Below are 10,016 nucleotides of genomic sequence, written 5' to 3' on the forward strand. Positions count from 1 at the left end.
ACCCTAAGCAGCCCAGTGGTAAATTAGCTCCTGGAAGAACATTCAGGACATGAGCATCAGTGTCATTAGCTTACAAAATGATTTGGCATCCCTGTAGTGGCCCTAATCTTGTGTTTCTGAATCAGAAATCCTGGATAGCACTAGAGCATATAAATGTGTAGGAGGGTTTTCCAAGAGTCTTACAATGAAATAGACATAGCAGAGTATATTTTCTGACACGGGTGGCAAGTAGGCAAGATGCACTTGCAGCATTATACATCAGAGGGGTCTTAAATTATAGACATCGGGAGCCAAGATTATGAATCTGATTAGGAGAAAATGGCCTATAGACCTGCCCAGTTTCGTTGACAACTACTCCCAATGTACACTGGATTTTCCCTGAGCAACCCACTGTGCAGTGGAGCTTGGCAATGCACACCCCACACACCACTTTCTCTGCTTTCAGCATGCTGAAGAAAAAGACCTGCAGAAGTCCTGCCAATCCCGTGGTATACAGAGGAAAACAGTCTCCTCCCCACGCAGATGCTAAGGGACAGAGACGACAGCAGTGGCTTGCTGGTTGAGTTAGAGATTCGTTTGTATGTGCAATTTGATGTTGTTCTGAAGGAATTTTGACAAATTAGGGGTTCAACATCCAACTCTTCAGTGGCTAAGAGAAAGGCTGGCCCCTGGAAACCTGCTACTGGCCACTCAACACCATCTCAGATATCTGAGGGGCTTAAACAATTTGAGATATGTGCTTTACACTTAATAAAAGCCAAGGATTTGGGGTGAAAATTTGGGGTGAAAGGATTGTATGCACCAATCACTGATCAGACAGAGAAACTGCGTCCACAATGATTTATGTCCTGAAACTTCCCAGAAAACAAATACTAGTTACTGTAGTTTCAAGTTCAGAAAACAATTATTTTCACTTTTGTACTGCAATCATGTTCTCTGTTAGTATTTCCTCAAAGGGCAGAGGGATACACTTGTAAATAGCTACTTCATTTTATTTCATAGCAATGATCGACGGACATCACATCAGTCAGTTGAACAATAGAGAGTATGTGACACTGCTACATGGCAAAATCCCTCTTGTACTCCCTTCCCAAGTAACCAAATGAACCCAAAGCTCCTTGACACAGCAGAGGCACCAGCTGTATAGCTCTCCTATCATTTTAATTTATGTCAATTAAGAGACAAACATGAAGAGCTTCCACAAACACAGAATTGCACCTGTCAAGCATCACACCTTCAGTTATACTCAGGGCTCAACAAATCACTGAATCTACTCGCCATGGGCGAGTAGATTTCAGCTGGTCACGCCGTTCACCGGATGCGTGCACATGCGCAATGCAGGTCTTGCGCATGAGCAGTGCGGGGCTGGTGAGTAGATTTCGCCGCTGTTTGTCAGGTCCTGGTTGTACTGCGGCAAGTGTGGTTTTGTCTACACAGAGTTTTTGGGCGTGTCTAGATTACATGGCTCCATCGTTGGAGCCATTTAAAGTAGTTTACTCGACAGTCATTTAAAATAAAAATGGCTGCCGTGCTGTGCCGACAATCAGCTGATCAGGCATAGCACAGCAGTCTAGACGCGGTCGACAAGGGAAGCCTTTGTCAACCGCTCCAGTATGCCTCGTTTACCGGAACGGTCAACAAAGGCTTTCCTTATCGACCGTGCCGCGTCTAGACAGCCAGACTGCTGATTCAGCTGACTGTCAGCACAGCGCGGCGGCCATATTTATTTTAAATGAAGCGGGGATTATTTAAATCCCCGCTTCATTGACTATGTCACGTAAACTACTTTACATGGCTCTGTTGACACAGCCATGTAGTCTAGACACACCCTTTGTGGCAGAAAATATGCTAATGAAGGATTCATTAGCATAAGTCACAATATCATTAGCCTATTCTCTGCCATTTCTTTTTGCACAAGGGGTTTTTGCACAAAAAGAAGCAGTGTACCCATTTCCATTTTGGCGCAAAAACCCCTTGCGCAAAAAGGAACGGCAGAAGATATGCTAATGATGTCGCAACTTATGCTAATATGTTTTGCCGCAAAAACGTGTAGTGTAGATGTAGCCTCTGTGTTTAGACCTAACCTTTCCCTGGTGCTACTGCTCCAAGTCAACCGGTCAATGTTCAATTCTATATGGTGCAGAGCCATGGGACAAATTTAGCTGGGGTGCTACCCAATTTTCCCTCTAATTTTTCCCAGATGTGTGGAATAAAGCTTTTTGTGTGCACCGAGACATGTGCAAATGTACACAACCAGGAGAAACAAAAACCCAGTTGTGGGCAGTCTGCAAATCAGCTGGGTGGCATCTGAATTTCTGCTGTGCAGCTGTACAAGCACACAGCATACAGGGAACACAGGACTGCTAGCAAAGAGGTCCAGTCTACACTCCCCAATTTGTTCGTGTTTCATCCACTCAAGTGACACAAAAGCCATAAAGAACCCAAACAAATGTTTCCTCTGAAAGGAGGAGGAAACCAAGGGCATGTTCACATTCAGGATTTTCCAGTAGGGTAGCTACTTAGTGAGAGCTGTGCTAGTGCAAACCTGCTGCGCAGACAAACTGCACCAGTGTGACTTGTGTTGGGATAGCAGTATCAGTGCCAAAAAACCCCAAACAAACAACAACAAAAAACCACCCATGGACATAGATAAGCCCAAGCCACTCTAGTACTATGGCTACATAAAAATCAACAGGGCTATCTTGGTAACAGAATTTGAGTCTGGGTTTCTAGATGGCCAAATTGGGAGTGCAATGGGTCTTCCCATTCCAGTCTCTTACATATCCCTTTCTGGTGAACTCCTGCTACTGTAAAGGCTGCAAAACAATTTCAGACATGACCTCTTATTTAATTCATCCATCTCTGCACAAATTCTATGCTTGTCCTGAAGTTTTCCATATTTGGTCTCTGGAGAACACAGAAACTAGCATTTAATCAAGAAATAATTGTTTAGTTGGAAATAAATATTTTCCTCCCCTCTTGGTCTTGTCAAAAACTCTCCTTGTAAACCAGTGTCTATAGAGAGTCACTATTTTTCCTTCTCAAACACCTTTACAGTTGTTTTTAAATTGTATCATGAGGAGTGGGAAGTTGATATGGTGACCTCCACACCTCTTTAAAATTCAGTATCTAACCAGCTCCCCAGAAAATCTGCATGAGAAAGTTCATAAACATACAACACAATCCTCTAAGCTCACATTTGCCTAACTAAGAATCAAGGGGTCTCTCACCCCTCAATTGCAGGGCCACCACTCAATTTTTGTAGCATTTTGAAAATTCTATGCTTTCATTTAAAAATGTTTCTATCTTCCCTTTTTGCCAAGACAGAGCCCACCCCAGCCATGCAAACAGATGTACATTTGTCCCAGATTTGCAACAAAACACCTCTTGCCAAATGGTAGCATCAGGACCCTCTTTCCAGCCACGTTCACCTTCAGAACTGGGAGAATTTTAATGCTAAAATGGTTAAGTCACCATTGGCAGACAACCCAAGGGCCCGGGGCAATGATGTTAAGATTCATGCCCTGCTGGCAGGGGCCTTGGACATGTGGGATGCCCACAATGAAATGATTAAGTATGGACAGTCACCTCCTTTCCTAAAAGCCAAACATGGCTTTTCCATGCCAGACCTTAGTAAGTGGAATGTTACAGATGCACCTTTACGCATCTGAAAAGTTTTTCACCCATGCTGCCCACCCTGCATACTCTATGGTGGAATCCACTAGGCACATACTGCTGGTCCAGAGAGCCAAGAGGTCACATGGAACTAAGGTCTTTCCAATTGCTTCTTCAGGCACCCAGGTTCTTTTCTGAGGGCCTATGCACATAAGAACACAGGACACTGATGCTGCCATCTCAGGTACTTAAAACTTAAACTGGGATAGCTATGATGGGGTAGGAGAGGTAGAAAAAAAATGAGATCCCTAACTTAGCTATGCCAATAAAAACAATAGTGCAGTGATTTTGAGAGAACAGCACTCCTATCAATGCAGCTAATGTTCAAAGAATCAGAGTGTATGTACCAGGAACAGGATTTCTCTCAATTTATGCTGTGTCTACACTAGGGTCCTACAACCATAGCTAACATAGGCGTTGTAGTGTAGACATGGCCTACAATCAGCATAAGGGTTGCTCCCAGAGCCAACAGCAGGTCTGACATGCAAGTCACCACCAGATCCAAAGCTGCCAGGTGGAAAGAAAAGTCTATGGAAGAAAGCAGGAGGAAAGAGGTAGCAGCTGGACATGGAAGGGGAGCAGGAGACAGGGTGCTAAACTTATTTTTAATTAGGACAAATAGGCACAAACACTTTCCTGATGTTACTCTGCCATGAAAGATTTGCTGTAGTTGCTATAGAGATGCTGCATGATCATCAAGGGGCTCATGAATTTCTCTTAGACACACTTCTTCCCAAAGACACACTCCATACTGGGAACAAGTGACAACCTGGTACAGACTTAACACCACCAAACAGTTTAAAATAGCCTTTAATAAGAGAGGTGGGCACAGACCCATGCCAATTTAAATGTCAATGAACTCTAACTTTTGCATCAGCTGGATTACTTAACCTGTGCAATGTAACATTACATGCAAAGCAGCCATTGATGAGTCAATGAAGGGAGGTTGAAAATAAGAGAAATTATTCTGGAATCAAACCTAATGAGAATTCAGGGAACTTGGGAAGCTCCTAATACAATTCCCCACTCCCCTTAATGGCAAAGCCACATCAGGGGCTAAAGTCAAGTCAGACAGGATCCCATAAGACTTCCTTCCGCAGAGAAACATCAAATGAGCAGCAAGACATCTCCCCTACCCCCTAAATGGCATGAAACTTTCTCGGAAATCACACTAATGAGAGAATTTAGCAGACAAGAGGCTTTTCACTCCCCAAAGCTGGAACTGGAGAGGGATGTACCCCCAAAGGATACAGTTCTTCTCTTTTGCTTACAATCCAAGTACTGAGGCTAGGCAGGCTGGCTAATCTAACATTGAGCATTTAGCTGTAAGTGGCTTTGCTGATATTTGGATTATCTGAGCTTCTTTGGTGCAAAGATCTTGGGGAATTTGGCTCCAGAGGTCTTCCATGACAATGAACTTACTGAAGAATTTGGCAGGGAGCGATTTCTTCTCTCAAGATTTCATGCTACAGTAGGATAAGCAGAGATAGAAGTATTCAGGGACTTCAACAACATTATCTGTGAAAGTTACCCCCAAAGCACCTCTGTCCCTCTCAGGATGCCAACATTACCTTCCCACTATCCAGAGGGTTCTATGGTTCCATGGCCATGAACATTTCTGCACAACAGAAGACTATTTTTTAAAGTTGCTACGTAATTACAGTCAGTTTCTCCTCAATCTCCAGATAAAAAAATATTCCAGCCCTTCTGGTTCCAAGCCTTCATAACACATCCCAAGCCTTCATAACACATCCCAAGCATAAGCAATGCCCAAGTCTGCAGACAGCCTGAAACAATTGCTCTGGAGGGATACTGGGTAAATGAATTGGCCTATTCACTATATTGGGCTATACTCTGCTACTTAAACTCCTACACTCTGTCAAATTATTTCACTGCTGATCAGCTTAGCAGAAACATCCAAACATGCCAATTGTCAGTGCCACATGCAGTGCCAGGCACTGGGACAAATAATGGCTGACAAGAGTTACTGGGGTGAAGAAGCAGGAATTTGTCCCTTTTTCCCCGCCAAGTGTCAAGTTACCCAGAAAAAGGAAATACATCTGGGACTAAAACCCAACATGACCTTCTATGCCAAAACCTGCAACTGTCTCGTACCAGCTGCCAAAGCCCTCCAGCTTCTCCCTCTCTGCCAGCCCACCAATTCCAGCCAAAGCAGTTGCTGGCTCTCAACACAGAAATCCAAGGCTTGCAGAAAACTAACACGTTTGGAGGCTGCATAACAAACTACAATGAAGATTCCTATACTCATGAGGGGGAGAGGGCTGCACAAAGCAAAATAATTCAGCTATTTCATCCTCTCAGGATGATGAGCATGCCCACTGCATTCCTGTCAACACCAGAGAGGCCACCTCCCTCCATGGGACCCTGCTAGCATCACATCCTTAAAAATACATCCAACTGTTGCCCTCTTTGACCAAGCCTGCCAGGATCCTCATCACTTCCCCTGACTACATCACAAGAAGCCTTCAGTTTTTGGGCATTACCAGCCTCCCTCTCAACTCATCCCCAACATCAGCATCCCTACTTAATCATTCAGGCACCATCAGCCACCCTGAAAGCTGCTTTATAACAGGCTGCATCAGCAAGCCTGATATGACCCAACCAGTCACTGGCTAGGAAGAAGCTTCCAACAGATAAGTCTGTCACTTAGTGCCTTCTGGAAGATGTTCAGACTAAGGATGTTAAATTTAAATTAATTGGCTAATCAAATAGTTGATGCAATTTGCATCAACTATTGGATTAGTTGGTAAGGGCGCCTCCGCCTTTGAAGTGTAGCAACAGCCCCGGGCTGTTGCTACACTTCAAAGACAAAAGTGCTGCAGGGAGCATGGGGCCAGCAGGGGGGACTCAAGCGGTCCCCCACCAGCCCTGTGCTCCCTGCGGCGTTTCAAAGCGGCAACACTGCATGGAGCCCGGGGTCTGGCCCTGGGCTCCACACGGCACTGCCACTTTGAAGCACCCTTTCCTCTCCCCGTCCCCCATTGCTGCCTCTTTCTGAGAGAGGTAGCAAGGTGGGGGGCAAGTGACTAGTCGACTAGTCATTCACATCCCTAGTTCAGACAGCATGGTGACAGGCATGAGAACTTGAACAGGGAGATTCTCTCCTCCCATCACTGGTGTGTTACTTTAAGGGGTCTGCACCTAATGCCAAATGATTTGGAACTGTCTTGGCTCACCTTTAAATTCTCACCCTTGTTACCAACAGCTGTGCTCCATCCATAGGAACTGGGAGCATTACTGCATGCAGTCATGACAGCCCCCAGCATTTCAAGCACCCTACTCAGTACAGCTCTAGATTATGCTATGTTTAGAATGCCAACAGCTGCTGGCACAGTATCCATGCTAATGCTTCCACTGGTGGAGTTGAACCAGTAGCAGCAATGGAAGAAAACTCAAGAGAGAAAATCCAAGTATGGGCTAGGCCTGTCAGTATCAAGCCATCACATCCCAGAGCCCTCCTTATGCCAAGCACTTGCTGCCTGGTAGGGTGATATTCATCCTTTTTGGCATTATGTTAAGGTCTAGGATGCCCAAACAAGGAGCCATATGGACAAGTAACAAGGCAAACAAACCCTGCCCTAGACAGCTCATAATAGGTGTCAGGGGAGGCTCTCTCCCATGCCTCCCTTCCTCAGGAAGAGAGCGCTTACATCAGCTTCCCTCTTGTTTCCTTTCCTGGAGTGGTATCAGCCCACTATTCCTTACCCTTCCTACCCCAGAAATCTGCCCCCAACCTGTCTTCTGGCACCACAGCATGCCTGGCATCCATTCCCAGGTACCAGCCTCCCTGGCTCAGCAGTCTACCCCTCACTCCTGTGCCTGTCTTCTATCACTGCAGCATTCCTTGCTTCATATCTGGGCACCAGCCTTGCTGCTTCTTCACTCTGTGGAGCACCATAATTTTCCCAACTACTGGGCACCATCGACTGCAGAACACCTGCCAATTCCCCGTTCTACCTACCCTCCTAAGGGAAACCTGGTTCCCAGTCACCTCAGCAATCCCTGACACTGGGCTCCCAGGCCTAGGCCATCCTCCATCCTTGCCCCTGACACAAGCCTCCAGGCATGTGGGACTTCACCCCATAGCATTCACTCCACTGTCCCTTCCACATCCTCCTTTGTTCCCCTCCCTGCCTCACTGTCCCCTTTCCCTACCTCGAACACCTGCGACCCCAAACCCAGAACTGCCCTTACCAGACACCTGGGTACCTTATCCCTGGCATCTCCCCTTCCCACCCGACACCTGGACCCCGAGCATCCCTCCTTGCTGCCCTCACCAGACACCTGGTCCCTGCCCCCCTCTCTCATCTCCCCTGGCCCCCAGACTCCTTTCTTACACCTCTCGACTTACACCTGGGTCCCTGCTCGCAGCACCCGCTGTTCTGCGCCCCGGACACCTGGCCCCCCGCATCTCCCCTCGCTCCCCGCCCCGCCGCCTGGGCCCCTGTCCCCACCCCCGCCGCCTGGGCCCTACCCCCGCCCCTCGACAGCCCGGCCGCCTGGGCCCCTGTCCCCGCCCACACTGCCAGGTTTCAGCACCCCGGACGGGGCCGCTCCCCGGGCTCCGCACCGCCTTCCCCGCAAGGCCGGGACGGGTGCCGAGTCCCTGTCGCGGCTCCGCTTTGTCTCCCGGCCGGCCAGGCTCCCCGCGGGCACTCACCCGGTCACGCGCCGTCCCCGCCTCCCGGGAGCCCAGGGGGCCGGGCCCGCAGGGCTCCTCAGCGGCCCGGCTGCAGCCGCCGCCCCCGCCGCCTCCTGCCCGGCTCCGGCCTCCGCAGCAGCAGCAGCGCCGGGGACATGGTCCCTTTAAATCCCCCCCCCTCCGGGGGCCCGGCCAGTCCCGCTGCTGCCGCTGCCTGAGCCGCTTCGGCCGCTCCCCCGCCCCTCTTCCCTCGGCGGCCCGGAGCGCGTCACAGAGCGCGCGACATTGCAGCCGGCGACATCTTGGGAGAGGCGGGGGGGGCAAGTACCGGGCCTGGCGGCTGCCATGTTGAGAGAGGCATTTGCCAAGGCCATGGGTGGAGTCCTCCCAGCGGCACGGCTGGATTACGTCACCCGCAGCATGATATCACAGCCTGCACCCTCTTGGGGTGCCACGCCCCATGGTCGTGGCGCAGGTGTATGCGCCATCGGGGTGCGACGACTGCTCAGTGCCGCCATCTTAGAAGAGGCAGGGGAGGCCAATTCCGCGTTTGACTGGGAGGCTCTAGAAGACGTGGACGCCTTGCACCTCCTCCCCTCCCCCGGGGCTGTCTTCAGCCATAGGCAGTGGTGCTAAGGCTTTGGCCCCAAAAGATTCAGCTTGGTCCTGAGAAAGTCTGTCAGCCCTGCGAATCCTGCTTTGGGGTCCCTACAGGGATGTTAAATATCGGTTAACTGACTAGTCAATTACTCTCATGAATTCTTACTGGGTAGCAGACTGTTCTGTAGTCACCGGGCAGCCCCTGTCTGGGGGGAGGGGTCTGAGCACCCAGACCCAGCATGAGCCAGGCTGCCTACCCGTCTGCCTCCTAATATCCTTTCAATGTAGAACCGCAGCAGGGGTAGGTGCAGGCCGGGACTGAGCTAGGCTGCTGGCCAGCCTGCTAAAAAAATTACTAGTAAGCGGTGCTGGGGACATGCATGGTCCAAGAGCCATAGGTTGCTGACCCCTGTCTTGTAAGAACGTGAACAGGTAACCAGTTAACAGATTTCCCAGTAAACATCACCCTTACCAGCTGATGCTTACTGGGTAATAGTTAACTGGTTCCCCAGGAACAGGCCCCGCCCGCAGTGCGCGGCTCTGTCCCCTGATGTCAGCCCTGCACAAGCAGCCAGCCTGTAGCCAAAGGCCAGCAGTCAGCCCTGCTGGGAGTGGGAGCCCCTGCTCAAGCCAGGCTGGAGCATTCTCCTGCCTGGGATCCTGCTTAGTTGGTTAACTGGTTAAATGTTAGGTTAACCTAACATTTAGCCAGTTAACTGGTTAATCAGGATTTTACATCCTTAATTTCTTGTTAAAGAGACTCAGAATTCTGCTGAAAGAAGGAACACTCTGTCAGCCTGACAACGTGAAGTGTTAGAAACCACAAACAGGAACCAGGTAATGGAGCACTAGTGTGGTCATGTGATCAAGAATCCACTAATGTCGAGATGGGATTATATTAATTATATTGCACACTTCATAATAATTCTAAAACAAAAGGGGACCAGTATGATCCTCTAATCTGACCTCCGGTATAACACAGAATATTGAAGATCCCTAAAACAATTCCTACAGCATGTTTTTTTTAGAAAATTATCCCGTTTTGATTTCAAAATTGTCAGTGATCACCGTTAGCAAT

General features: G+C 48.8%; 1 protein-coding gene across 5 annotated transcripts in view; it reads right to left on the minus strand.

Annotated features, from left to right (window-relative positions):
- The window catches only part of WIZ (WIZ zinc finger), a 166,099-nt gene extending 157,487 nt beyond the window's left edge, over nt 1-8,612 (minus strand). For 2 of the 5 annotated variants that reach the window (XM_075902129.2, XM_075902130.2), the window contains exon 1: nt 8,357-8,590. The gene's annotated coding sequence lies outside the window, so the exon portion shown is untranslated. Of the gene's footprint in view, nt 1-8,356 lie in introns of all 5 variants that reach the window. The other 3 variants (XM_075902132.2, XM_075902133.2, XM_075902128.2) reach the window with 2 other exon arrangements.
- Nucleotides 8,613-10,016: the final 1,404 nt, after the last annotated feature.

The sequence above is a fragment of the Pelodiscus sinensis genome, chromosome 31 (assembly GCF_052426305.1).
Source record: "Pelodiscus sinensis isolate ZL-2025 chromosome 31, ASM5242630v1, whole genome shotgun sequence".
NCBI classification, from domain to species: Eukaryota; Metazoa; Chordata; order Testudines; family Trionychidae; genus Pelodiscus; species Pelodiscus sinensis.